Genomic DNA, 13933 nt, shown 5'->3' with positions numbered 1-13933 from the left:
ATCATAGGATCATATCCCTCATGGTATTATGTAATTATTACTATAACAACTCCAAATAGAGTCTAGTCTGTCTGATCAGGGTTGCTAACAAAATTCACTCAGTAAAATAATAATAGACAAAATTCAAAAATATTTGGGATGATATTTGACTTAGTTTCAACTATGAGAATTGAACTGGATTTCTGAAGTCCAGAGATCATGACCAGCCAAAATTTCTGGCCATATGTCACCTCTGTCTCGTGTGTATATTTCTTAGTGTGTTTATGCATCTTTCAGCTCTAGGTGGAATTAGAATAAAATACAGATAATTTTTTTTTTTTTTTTTTTTTTTTTTGCGGTACACGGGCCTCTCACTGTTCTGGCCTCTCCTGTTGTGGAGCACAGGCTCCGGACGTGCAGGCTCAGCGGCCATGGCTCACGGGCCCAACCGCTCTGCGGCATGTGGGATCTTCCCGGACCAGGGCACGAACCCGTGTCCCCTGCATCGGCAGGCGGACTCTCAACCACTGCGCCACCAGGGAAGCCCCCAGAGATATTTTTAAGAGAAGTAAATTAAGATATTTTTATCTTGGGATGGAATCTATACATCATTTTTTGTATATGTGACATTTAATAGAATTTGGCAAGTTTGAGTGACAGCCTCGTAAACCCAGTTTAAAACGTTATTGAGTAATTGATTCAGAATGGTGATGTAAGCTGAAATCGTGCTGTTTATGTACAGTATGTTATGAACATTTATATAAACTTCAACTGTAACATATTTATAAGTTAATTTCTTGGATTTATAAAAATCCCTAATACTTGAGAAGGCTTTTTCTCAGAAAATTGAAATGCTTAAAATGAATCTAAAATATATTTTATTTATAAATTCTGTTTAAAATATTTGAAGTAGTATTCAAAGTCCCTTTATAAAGATTATGGTTTTTCTAGACTTATACATTGAATAGAATTTGCTAACTGAACCTGACAAGGGTTTTGAATTTGTAACTTCAGAAAGTTAAATTTAAAATAAATCATAAGACTCTGTGAAGTCTTTCTTATATACAAAATCTACCCTGAACTCAAAACAAGAAGGAACTAAGTTAGAAGACTGTTGCATGAAATGAAATCTGTTACGTAGAGGCACAGGAAGAGGGGGCACTGGAGGGGTAGAAAATGGGACCTGAAATGATGCAAGTACAATACTAGAACCAGAATAAGATGCTGGGAGTCTTGAGATGGAATGAACCTTGGGTTGTACAATGTCTTATTAAGGTTAATGATTAATACAAAGTTCAAGAATGTCCAAAATTCAGAGCTAGTGAACAGCAAGGCAAGGAGTTGATCCTCCCTACGCTCCCACTAGACCATTTGCAACAAACTCCCCTTCAGTTCTTTTACTCCCTTCATCTCCAATCTTGCATAATGACAGATGGACAAAACGAGTTGTAAGAACCAGCCTGTCCACATTGGTTGGTGTGTTATAGGTGAATGGGTGTTCAGAGCAAACCATGGGCTCATGAGAGCTAATTTTCAACCTCCCCACTCAAGTGAAGCAGCCTCATTGTTTTATCCCTTCCTTTCCCCAGAATTGGAAAGATACACTAGGTGTCCTCCTTGCTTCTTACTCTCTCATATACCATAATCCTCTAGGAATGTTTAGACTTCTACATGCCTTTGAGGCTAATGGTATAAGACTATAACCTTTCCTTTTTCTTTGTTCTCAACCACTGATGTTTTAATTACTCTTTCTGCATTAATTTTTAAAGACAAAATAGCACGTGACTGGTAATCTTTCTCTTCTCACTAGGCTCGTCTGCTATTTTGGGTGACTTCTGTTTTACCAATATCCTGATCCTCAATTTCTTGACATTTTCATGGAGCATTTTTCCCATTCCAGTTCAGCCATTTACTCCCATAACCCCATCCTGAACCTTATTCCTTGAGTTGTCTCTGCTTCTTTTCTTTGGTTCTATAACTTTATTGGACAATCAGCAGTTAATTCTCATCCACACTATCTGTAGATTTTTGAAAGTAGGGACAGGTACATAGGTAACCAACATATAGAGCTTGTTTGGTGAATCTTCATCTTCATTACACTTTCTGGACAACTGCACACAGATATGGCATGGGACATTCCTTATTCCTTTGGCCCAGACAACTTTCTTGAGCCTGGTGTCAATGTGTTAATCTGGAGTTCCCATCTGCTTCGTGGCAAATTTCCAGATTATTTTGAGTGCCTGAGGGGCACACTTCTTGAAACCCAGTCCTTGGATGTGCTTGTGAATGTTGATAGCGTATTCTTTGGTCACCACCTCATTGATGGTGGACCGACCCTTCTTCTCGCCACCCTTCTTTGCAGGAGACACCCTGCCATGCCAGGGTTGGAAAAGAAGAGAGAAAGGGATTGTGGGAGGATCTTCTCTGCTTCTGATATCATATAGGCAGGATCACAGAGATGACCACAGCCTCCTATCCTTCCATCCTTCCAAATAACCATCAAATCTATTGGGTGGACCAAAATGTTCATTTGTTTTTTTTCCCGTAAGATGGCTCTAGTAGCACTTAGTTATCTTTAACTTTATTTGAAACAATTTTGTTAGATTTTATGTGACAGCTGTCATATCAGCATGCATTTAAAAAAAGACTTATCAAAATTGGTGAATTTTTATGTAGCCATTTTAATATCGAAGATGGAAGAAGAAAAGCAACATTTCTGGCATATGATGCTTTATTATTACAAGAAAGGTAAAAACGCAACTGAAACACAAAAAAAGATTTGTGCACTGTATGGAGAAGGTGCTGTGATGGATCGAACATGTCAAAGTGGTTTGGAAGTTTCGTGCTGGAGATTTCTTGCTGGACAATTCTCCATGGTCAGGTAGACCAGTTGAAGTTGATAGCAATCAAATGGAGACATTAATTGAGATCAATCAATGTTATAATATGCAGGAGATAGCCAACATACTCAAAATGTCTAAATCAAGCATTGAAAATCATTTGAACCAGCTTGGTTATGTTAATCACTTTGATGTTAGGGTTCCACGTAAGTTAAGCAAAAAAAAACCTTCTTGACCATATTTCCACATCTGATTCTCTACTGAAACATATTGGAACATTTGGATTATTCCATTTTTAAAGCAAATTGTGATGGGCTATGAAAAGTGGATACTGTACAACAAAGTGAAATGGAAGAGATCATGGGGCAAGCAAAATGAACCACCGTCAACCACACCAAAGGCCGGTCTTCATCCAAAGAAGGTGATGTTGTGCATATAGTGGGATTAGAAGGGAGTCCCCTATTATGAGCTCCTTCTGGAAAACCAAACGATTAATTCCAACAAGTGCTGCTCCCAATTAGACCAACTGAAAGTGGCACTTGATGAAAAGTGTCCAGAATTAGTCAACAGAAAATGCATAACCTTCCATCAGGATAACGCAAGTCTGCATGTTTCTTTGACGACCAGGCAAAAACTATTACAGCTTGTCTGGGAAGTTCTGATTCATCTGCCGTATTCACCAGACATTTCACCTTTGGATTTCTATTTATTTCAGTCTTTACAAAATTCTCTTAATGGAAAAAATTTCAGTTCCTTGGAAGACTGTAAAAGGTACCAGAACAGTTCTTTGCTCAAAAAGATAAAAAGTTTTGGGAAGATGGAATTATGAAGTTGCCTGAAAAATGGCAGAAGATAGTGGAACAAAAGGGTGAATACGTTGTTCAATAAAGTTCTTGGTGAAAAAGAAAAATGTGTCTTTTATTTTTACTTTAAAAACTGAAGGCACCTTTTGGCCCACCCAATATTTCTCTCCATTCCTAGCATCACTACCCATTCCTCCCCCATCCCATCCTCATCCCTTTTCTGGATTATTGCTTCCACCTCTTACCTGATATTGCTGACTCTGTTTTGTAATTCATTCCTGTCTGTTCCCTGTCTTCAGTGTTCCCTCTTTATAAAATTCAAATTTTTGATAGGTTACTGCCCTTAGGATATTGTCCAAACTCTTGAACATATGTATTTTATTTGAGCCCATTTCTTTTTTTGCACTTCAACTCTTACCCCAACTTCAACCCACTTCAACAATATCACCCCACATCCATCTCTCCACTCCAGCAAGATGGAAATTCATTGAGTTCTCCTGAGATTCCATAAATTCTTACCTCTAAGTCTTCAAGTATGTTGTTTTCTGCCTGAACTTTCAATCTCACACCTACTTATAAGTTTCACTCCCACCACTCACTTTATCTAGTTCTTTCCTATACATTCGTAGGTCTTACCTTAAATTTTACTTACTTTATAAAGTTTTCCCTAAATTTCCCCTGGCCAGGCAGCCCTTGGATGCCCCTACACCTTGTATGTAGTGCCCCTATTTTCATGTTACTAAAGCATTCTCTACTTCCTAATCAGATAATTTATTATACTTTACAATCATTACTTTATTCTTTGTAAGTTCTTTGATCAATACCTATCGGGAGATGTTAAAAGTTGGACTTTACTAAACATCTCTTTTCTTTACTGTTTATATGAAATGGTCTGAGGAATAAGGCAGTATTATATTTTAGAAATATTTCCCAGTTTAGGCTAGCATTGTTTCTTTCCTTTTTTCTTTTTCTTTTTGGCTGTGCCACGTGTCTTGTGGGATCTTAGTTCCCCAACCAGGGATTGAACCCGGGCCCTCGACATTGAAAGCACAGAGTCCTAACCACTGGACCACCAGGGAATTCCGCATTGTTTCTTTTCTTGATGAAAAATATTACACTGTAAAAAGGTGTAAATATTTTGAAGGAATATTTCAAAATATTGAAGGAAATGGGAACTGAAGATTCTCTGATAATTATGGGATCTTAATATCTGGTGTTTCATAAGGCTCCCTTTGTAGTACTTGCATTAATGTATTGAACTTAGCTGGACCTATATTAATAAAAACTAACATTTATTAATCATTATATACTAATCACCATGGCACTTTGCATGCATTTGCTCATTTGCTTCTTCATACCTTATTAAAAAATAGGCATTATTCCTATTATCACAATCTAATAAATAAAGAAAGCAAAGCTGATAAACCTTAAGTAACTTGCCTAAGGTTTACAGTTTCTCTAAGTGGGGAAATCCAAGTACACACTCAGGTAGTTAGGTGCCAGTGTCTGCCCTCTGAAAGAAACAAATGTTTTAGCAAAAAAGTAAACTCAGTATAGGGGAGAAACAGTGTGATGTTAAGAAAGCAACTTTTGAAATAGAAACAAGACCCTTATTTACTATTTCTCAAACTAGTTTCTATTTTTGAATCTATTTATTTATGATCACCTGACTAGCTCATACTACCTGTCCTGTTGGACATAATTAGATACTTCTATTTTATATTGACACTCATGATAGAGACATAAAATGATTGATCTAGGGAATGAAAACTGAAGATACTGTTTGCCACTCTCATCATCTACTAAAAAGTAACCAAGTATCTTGTGGAAAATGCACTTAATGAGGAAATATCATATGGCCTACCATGGCAACAAAATCAAGCACATTGCCAAGAGCATGTTCAAGAACTATGGGTTGTATAGTCCCAAATCCTTAATTAAGAGCCCTTTCCTATAAATTCCCTGAAGTATAGTCTAGTTTACTAATAGCTACAAATATCCTTGTCACAAAAATGACTTCTTTTGCACTAAATATCACATATACCAGGACAGTGAGCATGACAATAGCACAGTAAAACTGATTTCTCTAAATTCTGGGTTATTGCACTAAGTTCTCAATATTTTGTAATAACCTATATGGGAAAAGAATCTGAAAAAGTGAATATATGTATATGTATAACTGAATCACCTTGCTGTACACCTGAAACTAACACAACATGTAAAGCAACTATACTCCAATATAAAATAAAAATTGAAAAAAAATAAAAGCTAAATTCACATAGCCAGGAACAAAACTCATATGAGGGATGTTTACATAGTATATGATTGGGATTTGAAGGATGAGTTCGCAGGCTGGGAAGAAGAAGTAAGAAATGGCAACAGAGGTAATGAATTTCCCATTTTAAGACAAGGATAGGTTTCTGCATTTCTATTCCCTCCCTTCCTTCTCTCCGTCCTTCCTTCCATCTGTCCTTCCCTCTGCTTTATATTAGGGATTCAAATGTATGAATTCAGGGGAGAAACATGTATTTTACTCAAAGAGATACAAACCCTGTCAGAAGTGCTGGAACCCACCACTCATTTTAGACAGCAAATTTGAGAATCATCTACTCATTCCAATCTGTTTATTTAAAAACAAACACATTAAGAAATAAGATATGTGAAAGATTATTACCCATTTTATGTTAATACTTTTTACATTATTTTTATATTTAGAAAAAAACCTCTCTTAAAATGAAAAGGATATTATTCTAAATTATAATTCAATTTTTTACACAAATCATGAAACAGCATCAAGAAATTTAAAATAAAAAACAAAAACAATTTTTAGTATCTTCTATTTGTATGAATTTTGGTAATTTCCGTATTTTCTGGGACTTAAATTTCTCACCCACAAAGTAAGGACACTGATACCTCTCCTATTTCACAAAGATTGAGAATCAAATTTGAGAAGGCACTTTGTAAAGGCTAAAGGATTATGAACATGTTTGTAATTATAATGGTGTTGTCTATTATTTTCCCAGCTAAGCCTTAGTAGCAGTTGCAATTACTAAATCAGTATTCATGTAGATAATATCATTCAGAATGCTCTAGAGATCTCTTAATGAGATTATATAAAAGCAAATATTTTATCCAGTATTGGAATGCATCACTTTTGAAAGTTAATGGATCAATCGCCTAATAGGAACAATAACTATAATGGTTTACAACAGAAAGTGGAAATATCTCTTTCAACTGCCATTCTAAAGGGAGTTAGGTGGGAGGGAAACAATTATGCAGAGTGGATAACAGTGCTCAGAATTATAAAATGTGCCCTGGAATCTTAATAAGTTCAAGTAGACAGATGTTTAAAGTTGCACTCATCAAGACTAAGAGAAATGCTTTTCCCACTGGTATTTTAAACTTTTTTAAAAAATCTGGATTCTTTACCTTAAAGCTTTTTATTTCTTTCAGAATAGATTGCTTAAAACTGTCACTTAGCATCTTTGAAATTAAGTCATTTATAATTATTTTCTTTTCTAATCTGTTACTGAAACCCTTTTACAGAGGACAGATCTATATGATTTAAGGTATTTATTTGTATTTTTCCTTTCCTCCCAGGGACTTTTTCAAGAAGTACAATTCCTATGAGAAGATTCTTGAAATAATATACTTTTTTCAATTCTGCGGTCAAACTTTATGGGACATCCTGATTGCCGTGCACATTTCTTGGAGATTCACCAATGCATATCAGCATATTAATAGCTGTGTATCTTTCTGTTGTAGGACAACATACTTAACTATTTAAACCAGTGTTTTTTAAATTTCTTTGGCCATTGGTAAAGCAAAATCTCCTCTGTAGTAAGGCTGCCTAAGCTGGATCCCAGGCCTGCCATTGATCTATCTGAGCCTAAATTTCCTCACCTGTAAAACGTGGATTATAAGATGCGTAGGTCACAGGATTTTTGTAAGCATTACCTGAGGTGACATTTGTAAAGTGCTTAGAACATTGCCTGACATGACTGTGCAAGTGTTTATTAAAAAGAGTATCAACTTTCCTTTCATGCCTTATTTCTTTCAGAGCACTGCTACTTGAGGGATTATGTAGCTGTAGGAGTCGGGCAGTGGGTATGGAATCTAATTTTAATAGCCCCCAAGATTGTAGCCTTCTTGAGGATCAGAGAAGTTAAATAATTTGCTCAAGACATAGTGGTGGAGATTCAAACCCAGACAATTTTTGGTCCTGGTCCTTATATGAAACTACTGCATTAAATGCATCTCTGAGGGATAAACAGCAGATTATTCTTTCATGTAACTTCTCTCTTAGAAATGTTTGTTCCAAGTAAACCTTTATTTCCTAACACACATAAAGGATTTGGGGCAAATAGGACCAGAAGAATTTTGCTGTCCTTTCAAAACTGTTCAATTACTCAACAATTTTGGCTGTCTTTGTCACTTAAGTAAAAGATGAGAATCAAAATATGAAGAATAAAAGGATTTCAACCAAAATCTATCCAAATCCTAACCAAAGTAAAAATAATTAGAAAGGAATATGACACATTGACACAGGACAAGGTGGTGGCAGAGAGAGGAGAAAGTACATCAAAATAATTTTACGATATTTTAGTTAGCAAGCAAGGAAGAATGAATGTAAATCAATCTCCCATGTTTCTTTTCATGCCCTTTTGGTAGTTTAAAAATTATTAGACGTGGGATGGGGAGGGTGGGAGGGAAGGAGACGCAAGAGGGAAGAGATATGGGAACATGTGTATATGTGTAACTGATTCACTTTGTTATAAAGCAGAAACTAACACACCATTGTAAAGCAATTATACCCCAATAAAGATGTTTAAAAAAAAAAAACACAACTAGAACTGTGAAATGTACAAGCCACAGAAAATTTAAGCTTAGGTAACTTCTATGTGACTATGTAAATGAAGCTTTTTGATAATTTCAGATTATTTCAAATAAAATCCAAAGTCAATATAATAATAAAAAAAGTTATTAGAGAAATGTATTTACCATTTCAAGTCACCCTGGCTCTTTCTAGTTAAATTTCTGTGATAGTTCCAATTTTCTACCTTCCTGCTTATAAGATTCTTTTTGATCAATGCATTACAAAAATCTTGTGACATTATTAAAAAGAAAAATGCCTCGAGTTCTCCTTATTAAAATGACATGGTTAATCTATCTTTTAAGCATACCTACTTGGTTTGCTTGGATAGTGTACATTAAGTATGTGTTTTCTACTTTGCATTGGGCTGAAGGGATAAACGGCCATGTATTTCTTCAACCCTGTTCCAACATTCTTTATAAACTTGCAGAGGAATTGTATGTGAGACTTGGTGGAAAAAGAATTAGCATATAAAATAATTAGAGTAAAATAATTTGGAAAATCCAATCAAATACCAACATATGTGGTAGATCACTAGGAAGGAAAGAGAGAACTGATAGATCTGGGTTGATTTCATTGATAAAGGATATCTGCCATTTTGCATATCAAGGGTTAGGAGAACCAGGGCCTGAATTAAGTTTCATGATGTGAATGGGCACATTTGGATCTGGTCAGATTATGGAGGTCATCTAAGGATTGTCTAAGGTGTTTGTAATGTGATGGGCTGCTTTACTGCCAGTACTTTGTCCCCCAGAATGTTGAGGTAGAGACCTGCTGTCAGATGCTGTGCAGTGGGCTTCCTTTACTGAGTAGAGGGATGAACCAAGTCAGCCTCCACATTGCTCTTCTTATAAGACATGTCTCATTACATAATCTGCCTTTCCTATTCATGTTCTACACTACACCAGTATTTCCCAAATTTTGTTATCAAGAACGTGTGTATTAGACACATTAATGCATATTTTGTGAAAAAAAAAATTTACCCAGATCGCTAAGTTTTCTGACCTTAGGAATATGCTTTGTCATTAAAAATGCTGTAGGATTGAGTAGTCTAAGAGAACTTTAAGGCCTTTAGAACTTAAAGAACTAAGACCCTTTAAGGATTTCAAAGGGTCTGACAATGGCAAATTTTTACAAATCAAAGAGTTTTTGAATTATGTTATTCAATAGATACAAATAAAAACACTTCAAGTCAGTATTCTGCATGTACTATCTGCATGACACTGAATTACCTCATACTCGTAAAGGATAAGTGTATTTGTCAATTTTAATATAAAAATTTGGCATTTTAGATATGTGCTTATCTTTCTAAACTTTGCATATGCCAATTAAATAATTCTTAAGATACAGAAAAAAAATTAGAAAAAAGTTTAATTTATTTTATAATTATTGACTATCCTTTATATGGTACTTTGGTGATCAGCTGTATTAGGGGTTAATCCAATTAGTGTAAATATGCTTTATTATGCAAACAGAAGTTTGAATATGGCTTTTCTGCCTTTGAAAAAAGTGTTTATTCTGTTTTTACAAAGAATTATTCCAATAAATGAAGATAGTATTGCAGAGTAGTATGAACTCTCTGGGGAGTCTCTCTGGGGAGAGACTAAATGAATTGCTAGTCTAGTTCTCTTTCTAAATTGCTGTGTGACCGTGGGTAAAATTTCAGTGGAGTAGCAATGCAGTAGAGAGGTTCAAAGCATAAACACTGGAGCTCCATGGACTAAGTTGGAAGCACAGTTCTACCACTGATGAGCTCTATGACCTTTGGCAAGTTATTTCACCTCTCCATGTCTCAGTTTCTTGATTTGTTAAAGGGATATTAAAATAGTACTCAACTTGTACGTAGAACAGTTACTGGCACATGGTACGCACTACTTAACTCTGCTTTAATTATTAATTACTCTGGGCTTCAATATCTTCAGCTGATGGAGTTAGACTAGATGATTCTCAATGTATTTTGTTTCTAACATCCCAGGGTTTTGTGCACTAGATTATCAACAAAGAAATTGAAACATATCTGTCTTTATGCCCATGAAGAAGCTATATAACATAGTAAGAAATATGCTAAAATTGTATTCAAGAAGCAAGCGATGGGATACAGAAATCTTATTCCCTCTTCTTTTTTTCTTTCTTTTGGTAGGGCTATTTCTCTTTTAATAGCTTCCCCCACCCTGCACACGTAAGCACATTAAATGCAGAATTATTCGGCTATTGGAAAAATACAGTCCTCTTTTTGCAGCATAGAAGTGCAGTTTGCCTCGATCTATTTCAATGACAAGCAATTATGAATATTCATTTATTTTTATTGAATATTCATCAATATTCAATAAAAATAAATCTATTTGCAAGGATTTCCATCAAAAAGGGAAAAAAGGCTTTTTGGAACTTTCGTCTAGTTAGAGATCTAACTCGATGAAACATTCTAGGCAGCCTAAGACCTCTGTACAGGTTTATCAGTGGATCTTGTATTATGCCTGCAAAGATTAGCAGGATTCAAAGGTGGGAGGGGATGGAGGGCACTGCGGGATTAAGATTAGAATGACATCATGGAGAAAGACACAAGAAGGAAAGTGTAAGGTTTTTTCCAGGTATCATAGATTGGCTAGGCTAATTTCTTAAATCTCAACATTATTGATATCTGAGGCTGGATAATCCTTGTAGTGTGGGGTCTTCTATGCACTGAAGGATATTTAGCAGCGTCCCTGGCCTCTACCAGCTAGATGCCAGTAGATCTCCCCGACTTGTGACAATCAGAACCGGCCCCTGACATTGCCAAATGCCCTTAAAGGGGGCAAAATCACCCCTGATTAAGAATCCGTGCCCTACAGGAATAGTGTTCTTGTATAACCCAGTGGGTAGTAATTTTGTTTCAAGGGACAAACAGCAGATAGCCTTGAATCCTTGAGGAAAGATGCTAACTTCCTTAAGAAATGAGGAATGAATGAAAGTGTTCGTTCTTTTACAACGCCTGTATTTATGAGTAAGTTCAATTGTGGTCTATAACATAGAAAGGGGGAACATATAGAGATGAATTATATGCCACAACAGTATCATTATTCCCCCTGTTATTAATAAAAGATGAGGTGAAACTAACCACCTGCCACCATGAGAAATTTTTTTTCTTAATTTTAAGATGATTCAAAGTAAAATCACAACTCACCGATGTTTCACAATAACTGGGGAAAAAACATTGAAATCAAATGTTCGACACAATGAGAAGGACCAAATATGATCTGCAGCTTTGATGTACTTCCTTTTAGTTTTTCCTTTGGGATCTTAAGCATCTGTCCTGCCCCTGATCTTTGAGAGCTGGGAATGAGGTAGCTCAAGAGTATAGCCATGGCTTGAGGCCAGCAGATCACAGTGATTGGTATCCTCGGTTAAGAAAAGTGAAAGGGCTAGAGGACATAAACATTAATTTTGGGAGAAGGTGAAAGGTCAGTATATTTTGCTGACCCTTTCAGTGAGGTCTTCAGCCAGTGTCAAGTAATCAAAAAATGCCTTTAGTTTAACCTTTGGTCTGTCGAACTGAGAACAAAACACAATCATGGTCATAAAGCTTTTGCTGTTGTAAATAAGAAACGTGGGTAAAGGTTATTAGATGGTAAAAGCATGTTTAGTTTTCTTTTTCGAAACGAGATGGAAGAGAAAGAAGACTGACGCTGTACATGGGAATGATGTGAGAAAAGAAGAGCAATTTCCAATTTTATGAGAATCTATTGCAGTGTTGTTAATTTCTATTTTTAGAAAAATTTAATGTAGGATCTAAAGAGAAATCTATGTCTCCACATAGAAAATATGACTCTAAATTGTATGCTAGAGCAAAGGAAATCATATCTCTCAAATAAAATTTTGTTCTTACACGCGGGTGCACACTCACATGCCAATTAGGTGGCTGAGAGATTACTACAATCCTGGCAGGCACTGCCATGTGCATGGTTTTGAATCATGCTCATTGCTCCTATTCAGGTCACTATCTATAATTCAGGCTTATTCAAAAACACTCCACTTTGTCAGTTTTCAGTGCACTATTTTTAGCGATAAAATGTTGCCATTAGGGAGAAAGAAATATGGTTCTCCCTCTTTTGTTAAAAGATACCTATTCTGCAGCAGAAATACTTATGTGTTTTTCACTTGCTCTCTAGCATTAACTTACACTTTGACACGGAAAGCTTGAGGTCTTTTGTGGCAAATTATTCATCCTTAGCATTTTGGTTGTTAAGGTGACTAGATAATAACTGGTATGTTATTATTATTTTAAATGAAAGGATGTCTTAAAATTCCTTGCTATTTTAGGCAGATCATTCAAATCTTTTGAAAGACATTAGTATACCATTTCCAGGAAAGCTAAGTTTATTGACTCCTTCAAATACTCTGTTTAGCTTGGCTGTCATCATACCATCAGGTGTGAGGTGTATAAATAACCTCACTTTAACACGTGAGAAATAATAAAAAAGACTCCTGGATGCTAAGATGTGAAATTAAATTCCAGGTGCTTTTCAGAGTTATTTGGGACATTTTCCAGTTGTCAATATGGAAATCATGTCACTCAGGGCAGGGATCTGTTGCCATGGGAAAGCACAAGCTACACCGTTTGACAAGTTGGCAGTTGCTACATTTGGTAGAAAAGAAAAAAAACGTAGAGACAGGTACTCGAAGATGGCTGTTCACCAGGGATTGGTGAACTGGCTTGGAAATAAATTAATTATTTTTCTTTCTTTTTCAGAGACATTTGTTTATGCATAAAGATGATGGTCTTTTAGGTACATTTATCCCAGAACTTAGGCATAACTCTGTCCCTTAAATATATAAATTTATGACATCCAAACATTTAATTGATTCATTAGTAACATTCAGATTACCAATTCCAATGTGTGAGGGCTTTTCCCCATTCTATCAAGCAATTATCTGACAACAGCAAGGCGCCCTACAATTCAACTCAATCCTGACACTATTACCTGGAGATAGCATCAGATTCCACAGGTTAAGGACTCAGTGCCTCAGGACTGTGTCCACTTCAGATGCCAATCACAAATCCAGGTTGTTATCTATACTTCTGACCAACTGGCTATCGATCAGATGTTCCCATGACCCCCTCCTTAGGTCTGATTAATTTGCTAGAGTGTCTTGCAGAACTCGGGAAACCAGTTTACTCACTAGATTACCAGTTTATCACAGAGAATACTAAAGGATAAAGATTGACAGCCAAACGAGGAGATGTATAGAGCAAGGTACAAGGAAAAGACACAGAGCTTCTATGCGCTCTGAGCAGGCCACTCTCCCGGAATTTCCAGGTGTTGATCAAGCTGGAAGTTCTTCAATCCTTTCCTTTTGGGGTTTTATGGAAGCTTCATTACATAGACATGATTGATTAAATCATTGGCCATTGGCAACTGATTCAACCTCCAGCCCCTCTCCCTTCCCCAGAGGTCAGGGGG

The 13933-nt window shown here is 36.1% G+C and overlaps 1 pseudogene across 1 annotated transcript; it reads right to left on the bottom strand.

Annotated features, from left to right (window-relative positions):
• Nucleotides 1–1970: 1970 nt before the first annotated feature.
• LOC307197269 (large ribosomal subunit protein eL31-like) lies at nt 1971–9732 on the bottom strand (annotated as a pseudogene). The gene is made up of 2 exons: nt 9728–9732; nt 1971–2349 (listed from the first exon to the last, which is right to left on the bottom strand). The product of its transcript is annotated as a large ribosomal subunit protein eL31-like (transcript).
• Nucleotides 9733–13933: the final 4201 nt, after the last annotated feature.

Source organism: Stenella coeruleoalba (genome assembly GCF_951394435.1).
Source record: "Stenella coeruleoalba genome assembly, chromosome: 14".
Taxonomy (NCBI): domain Eukaryota; kingdom Metazoa; phylum Chordata; class Mammalia; order Artiodactyla; family Delphinidae; genus Stenella; species Stenella coeruleoalba.
This window is presented reverse-complemented; position numbering and strand designations above follow the sequence as displayed.